This window comes from Aquarana catesbeiana, linkage group LG06 (genome assembly GCF_042186555.1).
Source record: "Aquarana catesbeiana isolate 2022-GZ linkage group LG06, ASM4218655v1, whole genome shotgun sequence".
Classification (NCBI taxonomy): domain Eukaryota; kingdom Metazoa; phylum Chordata; class Amphibia; order Anura; family Ranidae; genus Aquarana; species Aquarana catesbeiana.
This window is the reverse complement of record NC_133329.1, coordinates 297,399,897-297,417,945: the sequence shown is the minus strand read 5'-3', so window position 1 is coordinate 297,417,945 and position 18,049 is coordinate 297,399,897. Positions and strand designations below refer to the sequence as shown.

At 39.3% G+C, this 18,049-nt stretch overlaps 1 protein-coding gene across 30 annotated transcripts in view; it reads right to left on the bottom strand.

Moving 5' to 3' along the window:
* Window positions 1-18,049, bottom strand: part of MAP2 (microtubule associated protein 2) — a 309,720-nt gene that overhangs the window by 68,072 nt on the left and 223,599 nt on the right. The window lies entirely within an intron of this gene.

The window sequence follows — 18,049 nt, the reverse complement described above, 5'->3', positions numbered from 1 at the left end:
TTTAGCATTTCTTAATGAGGAGTTGTGTGAGGTCTACTTTACCTCTTACATAACCAATTTTCTTTGTGATATTTGGATCAAAAGCCTTTTTGTCATGTATGAAAGTCATAGATCAATAATGTAATGGAAAGGAAAGTAATAAAATAAAAAAAAAATCAGGGTCACTTCTGCATAAAAACCAATGAGCTTCCAGGTTTTATGACCAAAGCTTAATTGAACAAGTTGGGGTTAGAAGCTCATTGGTCTCTATGCAGAAGTGAGCCTGATTTTGCACTTTCCAGCTTTAGTAAATAAACCCCATTGTGTACTTAAACGTTGGGTATGCCTGTAGTCACAAAAGTATACAACACACACACATATATATATATATATATATATATATTTGGGAGTCCATGGAAGGGGGTGAGCCTGTGGTGGAGGCGCAGTCCTGAAAGGGTGCAGCTGGATGGGTGGATGATGAGCTGCTGCAGGCACAAATTCCAGATCTCTGTGCCACTGACTGTTAATAGGAAAATAGCTCTGACAGCCCACAGCTTCCTTGTTCCTGCTGTCAATGGCCGATGGATGGTAATGTCCACCTGGAGTCCACGGTCACAGGACGCATTTCAAGGGACCTTCCTCTTCCTCAGCTGACCCCAATGGACTAGCCGCTCTGTTTAAATAGCCCCCCAAGGAAACAACCCAGAACCCCCTTTGGGGAGCTATTTAAACAGAGTGAGGAGCCCATTGGGGTCAGCTGGGGAAGAGGAAAGTCCCCCGAAATGCATCCTATGACCCTGAACTCCAGGTGGATATTACCATCCATTGGCCAATGGCACCGGGAGCGAGGAAGCCGCGGTACTACACATGCTAACTGGGCTGTCAGAGTAATTTCCCTATTAACAGTCAGTGGGACAGAGATCTGGACTCTGTGCCTGCAGCAGCTCATCATCCATCCATCTACCACAGGCTCACCCTCTCACGTGGACTCCCATGTATATATGTGTTTTTTATACTTTTGTGGCTATTCATTTTTAACTTTTCTTTGTAATTAAACCTTGTTGGAACTTACTACACCAGAGTGGTCATGCTGTCTCCCTCCCCTCTCTATGTTTTACAGCAGCACCCCTAGGTCATCAGTTCCTGTTTCCCTAATTATAAGGGCTACCCGCTCATAAAGCCCCCCTGCATTTTGGTATGTATAATTTTTGGTCTGTATCATTGTCTTTGTTTATTCTATGGGTTATTTTTTAACGTCATCATTTATGTGTCCCATGAGTGGTTGAGTGCTTATAGCCTAGCGCCATTCCTGGCATTGGGGAAATAATATTTTTTTATGAACTTAGAAGTTAATTGCTTTCTGTGTATAGCTGCACCAGATTCTGCCCTCTCCAGCTTTAGTAAATCAAGTGCAAAATCAAAGTACAAAGTGAACAGCCTATTTGCCTACAGTAAAGCAACCCTATTAAGTACACAAGTTGGCTGAAATCTTGCCAATAAATGCTGTTAGAATTATAGGCCCACCAAGGAACAATAGGGAAAATGTAGCTTTATGAATGTGCACAGATCTTAACACTAGCTAAAATAACCAGACTGCCTTGAGGGATTTCCTCAAGAGCAATGAAGCTTCATATCTTCCAGTTTGATGCTTATTTCAAGAGACAAGAGAAAGAAGCACTGCGGCGGAAATTGTGTTTTTACTATTAATCATGCTGAAAAAGGGACAGACACTTCTGAACTAATGGACGTCCTCTATAAATAGCGGAGCCCGTTGTTCAGTTTACCCTTGAAGGCTTCGTACAGATATTTTTTAAGCTGTACTTTCCTAAGGGTTCACCCAAAGTTCAAGGAACAGGAAGGGTACAGACAGCGAAAAACACATAGTCTGCCAAATTTAAAGTAGTCTGTACATTTTTGCTTCTTAGCTTGTTTGTTTTCCCCTCATTCTTTCAAGTTTCATTATGTCTTACTGGAGTCCATTTTTTGCAAAAGCTTAATCTCACTGGGTAAGAGAGATCCCTTATTATTCAGTACATTTATCAAATAAAAGCTTGCCACCTAAGTTTTGTGTCAAGTGCAACACATAACACATTCAAAAACATTTATCAAACTTTCTGTGCTAGAAAAAAAATGGTAGTTATATTACACAACATGAAGAAGTTACCACATTGTGATGTTTTCATATGACAGAAAAAGGAGACAATAATGCCTAAGAATCTGATCTCCAAATTAGCATCTCTGATGAGCACTGGAAAAAAGCATTTGTCTTTGCACATAAGAGCTCCCTGAGCATGAGTATGCAGGAAACTTCATTCAAAGTTCTCAGTCAATAGTATGTAACTCCAATTAAAGATAAAAAATGGTTACCCCACTTATCTAATCTATGTTGGAGATGTAAGTGAGGCAGAGGCACCTTCTTACACATTTGGTGGTTCTGCCCTAAAATACCAAGTTATTGGGAACAGATTAAGAAGTGGATATCCCATATTATGCCTGCTGCCTACTTCATATTATCTCATTCTCTTACAAAAAATACAATTCTCTCGAGACATTTGTTGAATGCCGCTAAAACACTCATACCATATCATTGGAAATCTACTCAGGTTCCTACTGTAAAAGAGTGGTTAACAGAAGTAAACTCCATCTATAATATAGAGGAAACATTGGCAACGGTCAAAGAATCTAAAACTTGTTTCCACAAAACTTGGAGTACTTGGAATATCTTTGTTATCTCGAATGAGTACAGACAGTTTACTGGTACCTGATTTACCATAATGTATTATCTCATGCACTCCAATATCACCTATTAAAAATAACCTTGAAAATCAAAATCTATTTTTTATCCAATACTTATTCTATTCTCTGATCAGAATCCAATTATGTTCTCTATACATTCCATTCCACCCCCCCACCCCCCCCCCCCCCCCACACACACCTTTTTTTTTTCTTAATGGATACCCATTTGATTTTATTCCAGGTATTATAGTATTCTTGCATATTGTTTGTCTACTATCAATTTTCATCAATGCCATTGTATACTTAGGCTTCTGCTTTTAATTAATCATGTAAAAACCTGTTTTCTTATGTTCTTTCTGTGTATTAAACAACTCTTATTTATTGTGTACTATTTTTGCATATGCAACAATATCCTTTCTCAATAAAACCTATTGTGGAAAAAAAAAGAAAGAAAAAGGTGAGTGTGAGTGACAGTTACAATTTACAGATATTGTACCTGGAGCAAGTAGGAACCAGACACAATTGTTTTTTTTTTTTGTTCTTTTTTTTACAAGGTTTACCAGTAACAATATGTCCTTATCCTAATTTATTAGCTATGGATACTAACTTATAGAACAAGGCTGCAAAAGCAGCATCAGAAAAAAGCAATGTCCAGATGGTTTATGGGGTTGGCTAGTTCATTCACAGATTCAGAAGCATCTCAGAATAGGGTCTCTGCTTCTCTAAGTGTGGCAAGTGAAATGGTTTACATATTATATAAGGATGTCCCATGGTTGTTTTCCACTGGTGGTGACCCAGACAATTATAACTGAGAATAAGTGCCAGATTACATGTCTCATTTAGCTTGAAAACAAATTGAGGTTGCCACCCAGAACTTGTATTACAATTTTTACATTTTTAAAATAACTAGACAATACTGCCACTGTGTCAAAGGCAGATAGGTTCCTAAGCTTTCTGCATTTTGCCAATCTTTAAGCCGAGTTTAAAGTCAGTACACTACTGAAGTTCAAACAGTAGTTGAATCTGTGCATAAGAAGAGATCCTCTGAACAGAGTGTTAAATGGTGGGAATAAGGCTTAGTTCTGAGCTGTCAAACCTTATTCCTTTTAAAAATAAAAATATCATTTATAAGCTTAGGTACTACAGGCTGTCTGCCATTACCTCTACTAGCCTCTCTGATTTAGTTTGCCTTTGATACTAAGAATCTGACTTTCCTGACTGGCATTGAGCCCTGCCCACTGGATTTTAGGACGTTCTTACTGGGCACTGTACTGACAGATTGGTGAAATTTAACCCAGAACTCAGGCAACTGAAACTAAATTAGAGAAGCACACAAAGCAGGGTTTACTGACTAATAAAGGTATACAGTATTTCACAAAAGTGAGTACACCCCTCACATTTTTTGTAAATATTTTATTATATTGTTTCATGTGACAACACTGAAGAAATTACACTTTGCTGCAATGTAAAGTAGTGAGTGTACAGCTTGTATAACAGTGTAAATTTGCTGTCCCCTCAAAATAACTTAACACACAGCCATTAATGTCTAAACCACTGGCAACAAAAGTGAGTACACCCCTAAGTGAAAATGTCCAAGTTGGGCCCAATTAGCCATTTTCCCTCCCCGGTGTCACGTGGCTCGTTAGTGTTACAAGGTCTCAGGTGTGAATGGGGAGCAGATGTGTTAAATTTGGTGTTATTGCTCTCACTCTCTAATACTGGTCACTGGAAGTTCAACATGGCACCTCATGGCAAAGAACTCTTTGAGGATCCGAAAAAAAGAATTGTTGCTCTACATAACGATGGCCTAGGCCAAGACCCTGAAACTGAGCTGCAGCACGGTGGCCAAGACCATACAGTGGTTTAACAGGGCAGGTTCCACTTAGAACAGGCAGGCAAGAAGTTGAGTGCATGTGTTCAGCGTCATATCCAGAGATTGTCTTTGGGAAATAGACGTATGAGTGCTGCCAGCATTGCTGCAGAGGTTAAAGGGGTAGGGGGGCCAGCCTGTCAGTGCTCAGACCATACGCCGCACACTGCATCAATTTAGTCTGCAGGAGGAGTACAAAGACAGGTGTGTCTTGCCTACAGTCAAGCATGGTGGTGGGAGTGAGGCTGCATGAGTGCTACTGGCACTGGGGCTCTACAGTTCATTGAAGGAACCATGAATGCCAACATGTACTGTGACATACTAAAGCAGAGCATGATCCCCTTGCTTTGAAGACTGGGCCGCAGGGCAGTATTCCAACATGATAATGACCCCAAACACACCTCCAAGATGACAGCCTTGCTAAAGAAGCTGAGGGTAAAGGTGATGGACTGGTCAAGCATGTTTTAAGACCTAAACCCTATTGAGCATCTGTGCGGCATACTTAAATGGAGGGTAGAGGAGCTGAAGATCTCTAACAACCACCATCTCCGTGATGTCATCATATAGGAATGGAAGAGGACTCCATTGGCAACCTGTGAAGCTCTGGTGAACTCCATGCCCAAGAGGGTTAAGGCAGTGCTAAAAATAATGGTGGCCACACAAAATATTGACACTTTGAGTCCAATTTGGACATTTTCTCTTAGGGGTGTACTCACTTTTGTTGCCAGTGGTTTAGACATTAATGGCTGTGTGTTGAGTTATTTTGAGGGGACAGCAAATTTACACTGTTATACAAGCTGTACACTCACTACTTTACATTGTAGCAAAGTGTAATTTCTTCAGTGTTGTCACATGAAAAGATATAATAAAATATTTACAAAAATGTGAGGGGTGTATTCACTTTTGTGAGCTACTGTATTTGGTGTCTACTGTTAGGTAGAACCTTTTACCTTTAAAATTGTAAAATGGTGGCAGGTTCACTTTAAGGCTCAAGTCTAGATTCCTAGATGTCATCATATAGGAATGGAAGAGGACTCCATTGGCAACCTGTGAAGCTCTGGTGAACTCCATGCCCAAGAGGGTTAAGGCAGTGCTAAAAATAATGGTGGCCACACAAAATATTGACACTTTGAGTCCAATTTGGACATGTTCTCTTAGGGGTGTACTCACTTTTGTTGCCAGTGGTTTAGACATTAATGGCTGTGTGTTGAGTTATTTTGAGGGGACAGCAAATTTACACTGTTATACAAGCTGTACACTCACTACTTTACATTGTAGCAAAGTGTAATTTCTTCAGTGTTGTCACATGAAAAGATATAATAAAATATTTACAAAAATGTGAGGGGTGTATTCACTTTTGTGAGCTACTGTATTTGGTGTTTACTGTTAGGTAGAACCTTTTACCTTTAAAATTGTAAAATGGTGGCAGGTTCACTTTAAGGCTCAAGTCTAGATTCCTAAATGATTAAGGCCACAGCACTAATTGCCGAAGATACCATTAGTTAGCTAAATGTGGACAGACAAGCTGCCAACATAGACTGGTCCTGAAATCTGTGAACCTTTGAACCTGGAGTGATTGGATTATTGAATCTTAAAAGAAAAGACAAGATGGTACCATTATGAACTATTAACACTACTGTATTATAAGACCCAATGAGAAAACACCATTAATTAAATCTGTAGTTATAAAAATATTTTGTTCAATTCATTTATTTCCTATGTGAGAATATTTGCAGCTGACCAATAAAATCAGTTTTCTGACATCTGTCCAAGTAAAAACAGATGTCAACTATATAAAGAAATTAACAAATCCTTTAAGTCTATTCTAAAGGTCTAGGAAGCTCATCAAACAGCTAATTCTTCTTTACATAGTACAATCTGCAATGGGTCCTGTTTAACAGTATGTAGTAATGAAAATATTCTGTGCTGCTAAAAAATGGAAACTACTTTCTGGCTGGGGCTATCAACATAGTCCTGTCTCTTACCATGAACATTAACATAAGTATGCCACTAATGGGTGAAGCTAGGAGAGATAACAATTAGACAACTGCTTACAGAGAAAAAAATTCCTAGAGGCATCAATTTGGCATCAGATGTAGGAGATTATTTGATTTTGTTTTTCATAGGGAGATATATTCATAGAAAAGGAGATGCAAAATGGACATCTTATGTAATAGTTATATTTAAGAGAATATTTTGGAGACAAAGCTGAAATAGTGCTGATCTTATATACAAAATGATATAATTTTTTGAGACTTGAACCTTTCTTCTTTTGATTTATAAATACAAAAATGGAGCCAGTGTAAGTAAGGTTATAATTATCATCAGTGTAGTGCAGTCAAAACATGACTCTCTTTTGCTGGCAGGGTGCAACATGTTTCCACAGCAACTGTTTTGAATTGGTTCTAGGATGGCTAATATCCAAACAGTGGGCTCCCCACCCATCTACCAGTAAAGCTAAACCATAGTAAAGCTGGTCTGTCACCTAAATTATAAAGATATTCTAATCTATGACTCGGGGGCATAGCTAAACTTCTCTGGGCAAAGGGCCAAATGTGAACCTGAGCCCCATCTCTTAACTTCATTATTAATACCCCCGCCATACACACAATTGCCTCAATTTATCTATTCTAAATAAATATTAGGCCCAGGAGCAATAAAGTGCTGGCGTTTTTGTAATAAGAGAGAAAAATGCAACTGTTCTTGCTGGTCTACCAGATGCTATGTAGCAATTCCCACTGGTGTTACCAATGCACCATGGATATGAATTAAATAGCATTGACTGTATTTTCAATTAAAAATGAGTAGTAAAGGTTTACCCAAGGCAACATCTTTTTCCAGGAAAGAACCACAGCTTACGCTGTTGCTATGTTAATGACACCATTGCACACAGATCTATTTATTTATACACTGGAATAGGTATAGTGATGCAGTCTCTAACATTTTTTACCTACAAAATTTTTCTGAGTCTCTTAATATCTCTGTTATTTTTAATTACCATTTTCACCCTTTTTTTTTTACAAATCTTGATTTTGGCCCCAGCCACTTTCTTAAATTTTGCTGGTTGCCATGGGTTATCTCTCAACACATGGAACTGACTACTGTAATCACCCTAAGCTGATGAAAGTGACAGTGTCTCTGCAATGGGCCTGCCCATATTCACCCTTTAAACAACCCCTTGCTTGATATGTAAACAACAACTAAGCATATGCCATTCACAATTTTAGCTGGATAAAGTAGGCTGAAAATGACCCATAAATTCAAGTGAAATGGATCAGCTTATGATGCATTACATATTTTTTGGGAAGCTGTAAAAGTAAATATAAGTAGTACATCCTTGGAAATGTGTGCTTCCAACAGCTAACTGCATGTTTTTTTAATTTGCTACCAACAATAACAAAAAATCATTTCATTTCAAGCTAAATTTCAGGTATGTTTTTTTTTTTTTTGCATAGTTACATTGGTCCTGCATAGACTCATTTAAATATACATATTCCATACCAGGCTGATCCCATACCTTGTTGCTACTACAGTGATCCTCACTGTCTTCTGGGTCACATGCAGCTCTCTTGCTGATTAGTAACCACAGAGGGTCATTTGCTCAGCATGAACGCCATTCAAAGAATAACATGACATGAGATGCATTTTTCTGAATGAATGCAAAGCCTTCTCTGATTGGACAAGCTGAAGAGGCACAGTGGTGATGCCACAATCTCCACCCTTGTGGTTACTAGGTAGCAGGTTGACTGCTCGGCATGGGATGTGAATCGGCCAAGTATAAAATATATACACCTACATTGGTCCAAGCTGGACCAATGTAACTATGCAAAAAAATAAATCCATCTTTCATTGGAAAGTTAATTAATGTTACCATTAGTCTGACTATGATCATTTGTATCTTAAAATGACCGATTATGTCACTATATCGGAATGTCTTACTGTTAAAGAATGTCTAAAAAAACAAAAAAAGCAGATAAAGGTCTACAATAAATGCTTCCTAAAATCTTTGAAATTTTTAAAGCTGTTGTAGAGATGAATGCTTTGTTTTTGCAGCAAATATGGGATTTTACTTTATGCATGATTCACTGCATGTGAGGAACCCTTTTGTACACCTGATCGGTGCAGATGTTTGGAAGTGAGCAGTCTGCATCACTCTGGAGATATTTAAAGTTACCAAAGCAATCTCCTTTCATTCCACATGCTTTGAAGATAGTGATATTCTTGCCCTGCATAAGCTATTGAGATTGGTTGTCCCGCAGCATTATAGCTAAAAAAACAAACAAAAAAAAAAACAAGCCTGTCTGGAAGGTTGTCATGACACAGTCAAAGGAAGTAGATCATTTTGGGCTTGTTACCAAGAACAGAGACAACTTTCAGTTCCTGGCCAATTATCCACATGAAAAATCTATAAACCTTTGTACATAAATAATCTTCTCTCATCATAAACATTTTGCTACACACAGAAAATATTTTCTTTTTTCTGCACAATACCATATAGTAGTACAGTATTTACTAAACACAAATTACCCATATGCAAATAATTACTATGTATGAAACTGCAGTTACACATCAAACACATTCCTGTAACCAAAATATAAGGCTATAATAATAATAATAATAATAATAATAAAATACTACTATATAACTTTGTTAACAGCACTATTAGGCACTATAGCCTAATCCAATGAGTTAAGATTTCATGCTACATCGAAATTTATGGTGTGACATTAAGAATATTCACAGTCCGCAGCCCCCCTTCCCCCTAAATCACCCATCCATTTTTTACAGAATACAGGTGTGCTCCTCCATGAAGGCTTCTGCCATTTTCTGAATTCAGTGCGGCTGTGCATTCCTCTGCCTGCGCAGTAGTGACCAACAGAGGGACTCACAGTTCTCAATGGAGTACAAGTGCAGTGAGGTCACTGAACTTGTAGTCCATTCATACTTCCTCCAGCCCCATAACTGAAGATTAGGACCTGAAGTATCCCGTGCACTGCACCTGCGATCCACTGATGGCAATTGCAATGCTTTGCAGGCTCCAATGCAAAAACTGATAAATACACATTTAGTTATGAAGCAATATTCTTAGTCAATGTGGATTCATTACATGATCATCTGGGAAATTTCAGAACATACAACATAAATTTGAGTAATGTGTCACTCCTGTAACATGGGGCAGATATGGATCTTTTAGTATAGAAAATAAGTGAACGGTGATTCTTTTTAAGGTTCTCAATGTAAGCTCCTTTCAAGCTGGTGAAGCTGAGTAAAGCTGGGGTCATAGGAGACCACTTACAAAATTTTGTTACACAAGCATCATTTGCAGTTATGCCTCTTTGCTGACTAAAACTTTAAATATGTAAATTATTAATCTGAATGACCTCTTTTCACATAAGCCTGCCCTCCCATACTATGGCCACTCTACTATGCCAACTGCATTCCCTAAAAGTAAAAATGTAAAAGAGGCTCCAAGTACTTGCCTTAGTTGGAGAAACTGTTACTGATTCCAGTCTTAGTCCGTAGGGTTTAATACTGAGTTGGCCCACCCTTTGCCGCTATAACAGCTTCAACTCTTCTGGGAAGGCTGTCCACAAGGTTTAGGAGTGTATCTATGGGAATGATTGTGAGATCAAGCACTGATGTTGGACATGAAGGCCTGGCTCGCAGTCTCCGCTCTAATTCATCGGGTTGAGCTGAAGACTCTGTGCAGTCCACTCAAGTTCCTCCACCCCAAACTCACTCATCCATGTCTTTATGGACCTTGATTTGTGCATTGGTGTGCAATCATGTTGGAACAGGAAGGGGCCATCGCCAAACTGTTCACACAAAGTTGGGAGCATAAAATTTAATAAATGTCTTGGTATGCTGACACCTTAAGAGTTCCCTTCACTGGAACTAAGGGGCCAAACCCAACCCCTGAAAAACAACCCCACACCATAATCCCCTCTCCACCAAATGATTTGGACCAGTGCACAAAGCAAGGTCCATAAAGACATGGAAGAGCGAGTTTAGGTTGGAGGACCTTGACTGGTCCTGACCTCAACCCGACAGAACACCTTTGGGATGAATTAGAGTGATTCTGAAAGAATGGTCAAACATTCCCATAGACACACTCTTTGTGGACAGTCTTCCCACAAGAGTTGAAGCTGTTATACCTGCAAAGGGTGGGCCAACTCAACATTGAACCCTACAGACTAAGACTGGGGTGCCATTAAAGTTCATGTGTGTGTAAAGACAGGCGCCACAATACTTTTGACAATAAAGTGTATGTTTATCAGAGTGATCCTACAGCTATACAGGTTTACTTAGCAGATACTGTAAATGGAATATTGCTTGATATAGCCATAGCTTTGTTAAAATCAACATAAGTCATGCCTACATGTGGCTAGCTTCATTGATAGATACACTTATATGTCATAATTTGTATATTTCCATCATAAACACAGATTACAATGATTTTAAAACATACAAGTGATCCTTTCAGCCTTTTAGCTGCAACTCAGATGAAGCACTATGGCATTAGGCCCAGTCCATACTGCTAATTCAAATATAGTGTATCTTAATTTAAAAGCAATCTCTTACAAAGGGTTAACAGAGAGAATTGTATATTCAAAAGACAGCTAAGCCTAAAAAGTAACTTTTCATAAAAGTAATACTAGGGAAATGTAAAAAATGTATGCAATGTGCCATACATGCATAGAAAATAAGGTATATGATATTTATGGAACTGCAGTTCACTGTTCCATGCTAAATTCAATTTCAGAGTAAGAAAAGCTTAAAACTAGGAACACACTGTTCTTCTCAATGCGGACAGAAGACAGGATGTTAGCTGGGTGTTCCAATGTTTAAAGCAACGTAAAACAGCTAAGTGGCTAAGTGGTTAGCACTTCCACCTAGCAGCACTAGGATTGTCAATTTGAATCCCAATCACGACACTATGTGCCTTTATTTGCATGTTCTCCCTGTGCCTGCCTGGGTTTCCTCCCACATTCCAAAGAGATGCTGGTACGTTAATTGGCTTCTGTCTAAATTGGCTCTAGTATGTGTATGTGAGTTAGGGACTTTAGATTGTAAGTTCATTGAGGGCAGGGATTGATGTGAATGAAGTAAAAGTTTTCATGAGCAGGTCACATGACTGAAAATTTGCCAGCATCCTGACCAATGATGTGACAACAGAAGTCATGTTCATTTACTCTCCACACATGACTTTGGAGTGACTAGAAGTCCAAGCATTAAGCAGCCATCCCTAACAATCATCTATTTCACTACTTTTTTGGGCTGCAAGGCACCCCACACTCCTACAGGGTTAACCAATTAGGCATGCAAATAACTTGTGGGATTGTGCCAATCAAGATATACTGTGATATAAAAAAAAAAAAAAAAAAAAAAAAAAAAAAAAACATAATGCATTAACAAAGCAAGGATCAATCATGCTTTTGGTCTAGGGGTACAAAGAAATATGGAACACAAACCCCAACTTTAGTCAGAGCCTAGAGATACATCGATGTGTTACAAGTTGGTAAAAAATCTATTAAAGTTTGAAGGGAATCAGGTAGCGGACCCCACCTCTCACAAAACAGAGGAAAGGAGTGAATCATTTGTGTAATAATCTGTTTCTTTGGCAAACTTGAAAAAAATGGCAACAGTGTTTTCACAAATCATTGTAATTGCTTGTTTAGATGGTTAAGTAGCTGTTTACATCTGCCCTGTAGTAATTCAATGTTTTTGTCTTCCTCATACAGCTTAAAAAAAGTTGTACTAAACACATAATATACATTATATTATACATATACATTATATTTTGTAGCTTTAAATGTTATCATCTTTAACCACTTTATGCCTGGCAAGGTAAATCCACTTAATGACCAAAGTATTTTTCATGTTTTGCAGAATTTTTTTTAACATTTGCTTTCATTTAGAAGACAAACTGGGCTTCTGTTTTCTGATATGTATTAAACAACATACTTTTAAATTCTTAGTTAATGCAATAAAAAATGGCAAAGTGATTGGATTATCAGTTTTGCCATCAAAATTCCACAAGAGTAAAGCTGGATGATTCTAACACCTAATCATAAGCCATCTGTAACTTTAGGTAATCACGGTTTCTAATATAAAAAATAAATGACACTATACATTTCATGAGAATTAAGTACTCACTGTATTCCCTCACAAAGGACAAGCAAGGTTGCTGTATCTAGGAAGGGGATGGAAGCTACAACCAATTATCCTTTTTTTTTTAACAAAAAATGAGTTAGGATTTCATGCTACACCGAAATTCAGGGAGTAACATTAAGCATATTCACAGTCCACAGTCCCCTTCTTCCTAAACCGCCCATCCACTTTTACAGAATCCAGGGGTTCTTTTCCCTGAAGGCTCCTGTCATTTTCTGAATTCAGTGTGGCTGTGCCTGACTCTAACCACGCATTAGTGGCATTCATTCACAGGAATCTGCTTATTGGCCACTGCAACAGAGGGACTCATAGTTCTCAATGGAGTACAAGTGTTGTGATGTCACTGAACCATAAGCCATCTATAACTTTAGGTAATCACTGTTTCTAATATAAAAAATAAATTACACGGTATATTTAATGAAAATTAACTACTCCCTGTTTTTCCTCACAAAAGACAAACAAGGTTGCTGTATCAAACAGGGTTAATCTAGGAATGGGGGTGGAAGCTACAACCAATTATCCTTTCTTAAACGAAAAATTTAACATGACGAAAAATAAAATGTATCATCTAGGGCCAGCCGAATTCTTTATTCCTGATGGAACACTTTGCTAATGATCACTGTGAGGGCTGTCACAATGAACATGTAATTAGAGCTCATACTGATTGGTCTCTAGAGAGTATAACTATTTAGGTGAGTAAGGGATGGCATGGGGCAGTGGGAGAGAGGGTTAGTGAGTGTAAATGCATTGAGAAGTCTGCCATCAAGCAAATTTGCCATTTAGACATGTTCAAACATTTATGTCTTAGTCGTGCCACTAATTCATTCTAATATTCTCACATTTAGTTTAGGTCACAAAATACAAGTTTAGCTGTGTGTGAACAGCAGGTAGGCTTTACTGGTTTGTCCTGTGAAACAGGATCTAAAAGTGGTTAAAAAAATCGGCATTGCATCGTTTCTAGCTCACAATTCCTTATTTAACTGTGAATGCATCAGTAACTGGTGCCATCATCTCGTATAAAATAACCAAATGGCAAAAGAACATATTTGCACCTAGAATAGCACATTCCCTCCAGCCAAACGTCATAACAAAATCTAAATGGCACCAGGGCTGACCTTTTCATACTTCAGAGAATTTCAGCAATGCAGTTTAATGCCTCTAGCTAGGGATTCATTTTAACAATCTATCCACGGTCTACATGTGCTTAAAAAAAAGAATGACTGCAATGTTGGAGCTTTAATGAGAGCTAAGGTTCATAAAACTTATTGTAGTCTAATAAGCTGAATCTTTTAGAAAGCAGCTAGGGAGACGTTAAAAAGGGCTTTACAAAGTCAACAAGCTAAGCAGTGGTCAGTAAATGCTGTGTATACTACAAAGTGTGATATAAAACACAAATACACTGTTCTAGCAGTGAACAACTAGCATCTCTTAAGAAGAATAGGGGGCTAGGATGAGAGTCTAGAAGCTGTCACTGGAATAGCACCCAAGGACTTTTGGCCCAACACTAATGCTATCTACTCCCTTCTTCATCTTATTCACTAGTAGTGTATTCATATTTATTTCTGAACTGTGTAAGAGATCGTTTAACAATCAATATACAGCCTTAATAAAAAAACTCTCTGGGATTACCACATCCAATTCAATATTCTCTGACTCATCCTGATTGTGTTGGATGCTGGCTTGTAACCCATATTATGTAGACAAAAGGTGGCTGAACAGACAAGGCCAAAAGACTGTTACTGTAACATCATGTGTGCTTTAATACAAAACATATTTTATATTAAACTGCACATGGTCTTATAGTAAACATCTTTTGGTTTTGACTGTTCAACTTCTCTTGTCTAAGCCTCCGTCACACGTGAGCATAACATATGTAGGTGATTTTGAGGCTATCCTTGCAAGTTTTATAGTACATTTTTAACAGTGAAGTGGCATAAAGGAGCTTCTCTTTTGGCCTGCATTTTTGGCCCTGTGGACTTTTGTTATGGGAACATCTCAAAAACATGCATAATGTGCGTTTGAAGTCAATGGGGCTAAAAATGGTTCCATTTTGCTTTAACCACTTGAGGACCAGCCGCTGCAGTTAGAGGCCTGAAGAAGGAGCGCATGCTCTGCAGATGCGTCGCCTGCTATCAACCTACTCGTCCACCCAGAAGTGAGTCATCGATCGGCATCCCTGGTTTCTGAGGACCAGGAATCGCCAGTATCCACTGGCGCAACCCGCTCCACAGCTCCCACATCTTTGCCACTTACGGACTCTTGGCCGGACACCCTGTTGAAATCCCTGATGGATGTCCCCTGGACAGCATACACTGCTGCAATGCTTACCTGTCACATACCTTTGTGAGTACAACACATCCTGTGCCCTTATAAATTGTGTTTTATACTGCACTTAGAGTGGCGCTTTTTGTGCTTTCTCTCCCATCACACAGAGTTCTGCTTCTATTACTCCACTGAAGATGCCTTCAAGTGCTCATTCACAGACTCCATTGACTGTATTGTCACACTATCATAATGTTGTTCCTTTTCCCTCTACAAAAAGGTGTGCTATTAGCCAGGTAGATCTCATCCTATTTGATGTTAAGCGCCAACTTTTTCCTATTTGTACAGCCGCCGCAGTTATACTGCGGCAGGTTGGCTCCCCTGGGTGAGCTGTCATAGCTGTACATCGCCCGCTTTACGAGCACTAGGCGGCGCAACGACAGAGCCGATGCATGTGCCCGGTGGCTGCGATATCTGCCGGGCACCTACGATCGCTACTGAGAGAGACAGAATGGAGGTCTGTCAATGTAAATAGACAGATCTCCGTTCTGTCAGGGGTGAGGAGACTGATCTGTTGTTCCTACTGCTTAGGAACAATGATCGGTCTCCTCCTCCAGGCAGTCCCATCCCTCACAGTTAGAAACACTCCCTAGGACACACATTTAACCTCTTGATCGCCCCCTAGTGTTAACCCCTTTCCTGCCAGTGACATTTATACAGTAACCAGTGGCTATTTTCAGCACTGATCGCTGTATAAGTGTCAATGGTCCCAAAAAAGTGTCAAAAGTGTCTGATCTGTCTGCCGCAATGTTGCAGTCCCACTAAAAATTGCAGATTGCCGCCATTACTAGTAAAAAAAAAAAGTTTATAATAAAAATGCCATAAATCTATCCCCTATTTTGTAGACGCTATAACTTTTGCAAAAACCAATTATTATACACTTATTGCGATTTTTTTCACCAAAAATATGTAGAAGAATACATATCGGCCTAATCTGAGGAAGAAATAAAAAAAAAAACATGGGGGGGTATTTATTATAGCAAAGTAAAAAATATTGTTTTTTTTTTCAAAATTGTCGCTATTTTTTGTTTATATTGCAAAAAATAAAAATCACAGAGGTGATCAAATACCACCAAAAGAAAGCTCTATTTGTGGCAAAAAAAGGGCATCAATTTTATTTGGGTACAGCGTCGCATGACCGCGCAATTGTCAGTTAAAGCGATGCAGTGCCGTATCGCAAAAAATGGCCTGGTCATTAAGGGGGAAATCTTCCGGTCCTTAAGTGGTTAAAACTAGTTCATGTACCTTTCCCTTTTTGAGCTTCAGGCAATGTGCTACAGACACCTGAATGCTCAAATGTGAACAGGGACAATTTAAAGGGGTTGTAAAGGTATACATTTTTTCACCTTAATGCATTCTATGCATTAAGGTGAAAAAACTTTTGATAATACCACTGCCCCCAGCCCCCCCGTTTTACTTACCTGACACCTCGAAACTCGGCTGCTCATTCCCGACCTCCATTCAGCCGATCAGCCTGGTCACTGATTGGCTATAGTGGATGGATTGAAAGCAGCGCAGCCATTGGCTTGCGCTGCTGTCAATTATATCCAATGACGCGGCGCGCCGGGGGCGGGGCCGAGTGATACAGCGAGCGGCTATAGCCGCCGGCTGTATCACGGGAGCGCGCCCGCAATAACTAACCACCGCGCGAGGGATCTCGCATTAAGGTGGTTAATTATTGCGGGGAGGAGCTGAAACAGCCGCCGAGGGACCCCGGAAGAGCAAGTTCGGGGCCACTCTGTGCAGAATGAGCTGCACAGTGAAGGTAAGTATAACATGTTTGTTATTTTTAAAGATAAAAAAATTTACCTTTACAACCCCTTTAAAAGCATGGGTTTAAGCTACAAAATGGTCAAGTGTGAATAGGGGCGGATAGATCATTTAAGTTTGAAAGCCTAACACCCTTTTTTTTCAATAAATGAACAGTGCAAGGGCTGCATTAAACCTTTCTTAAAGATATGAAAAGATACCTCTTCAAGCAGATTCATCCCCAGTCCTGTAAACCAATTTAAACGTCTTCTTCAGTGTGGGTCCTCAAACTGTTTACTAAACTAAGATTTCTATGAAACTGAGATTTCTATGTTACGTTATGAAAAAACTGTTTTGCCTGCAAAAAACTAATCATATTCATCCTTTCAGTATCATCAATCCAGCACCCCATACCTCCTCAGGGTGTCTACAGTGGACAGAACACCATGTGGTTGTCAGATCTGCTTCTCCTCCTAACACTGCCAGGACTCACCTCAATCTTTGGATGCAATTTAATACACAACAGAGGAAAGGAATGCTTTCTTTTCTTTGGAAAGAAGGGACTGACAGACTGACAACAACAGAACACTTATGCCGTGTACACACGACCGGACTTTTTGACCAGACTGGTCCGACGGATCGAATCCGTCCGACAATCTGATCGTGTGTGGGCTTCATCAGACCTTCAGTGGACTTTTTCTGTCGAAAATCAGACGGACTTTAGATTTGGAACATGTTTCAAATCTTTCCGACTGACTCGAGTCTGGTTGAAAAATCAGTTCGTCTGTATGCTAGTCCGATGGACAAAAAAGGACGCAAGGGCAGCTATTGGCTACTGGCTATGAACTTCCTCATTCTAGTCCCTTCATAGGTCATCAGGTTCAAACCAACGAACTTTAGAACAAACTTTAGTCCGTTCGTGTGTGGGCAAGTCCGAAAGTCCGTCATAACTCCGTCAAAAGTCAGTCGGAAAGGCGGTCAGACCTTTGATGCTGAAAAGTCCGCTCGTGTGTACGCGGCGTTAGTGACTGAACTATGAAAAGTGTGCTGCAAGAGCAAATAACAATTAAACATCAACCATAATCTCAACTTAATTTATTAATCATACACTACAGAAATGAAAATCAACCAGTCAAGTTGATTAGTTGATGTGGGTAACAAAAGATTTCTCTTTCAGCACACATTTACTAAACCAGCTCCTTGTGTGCCTGTTGACAAACT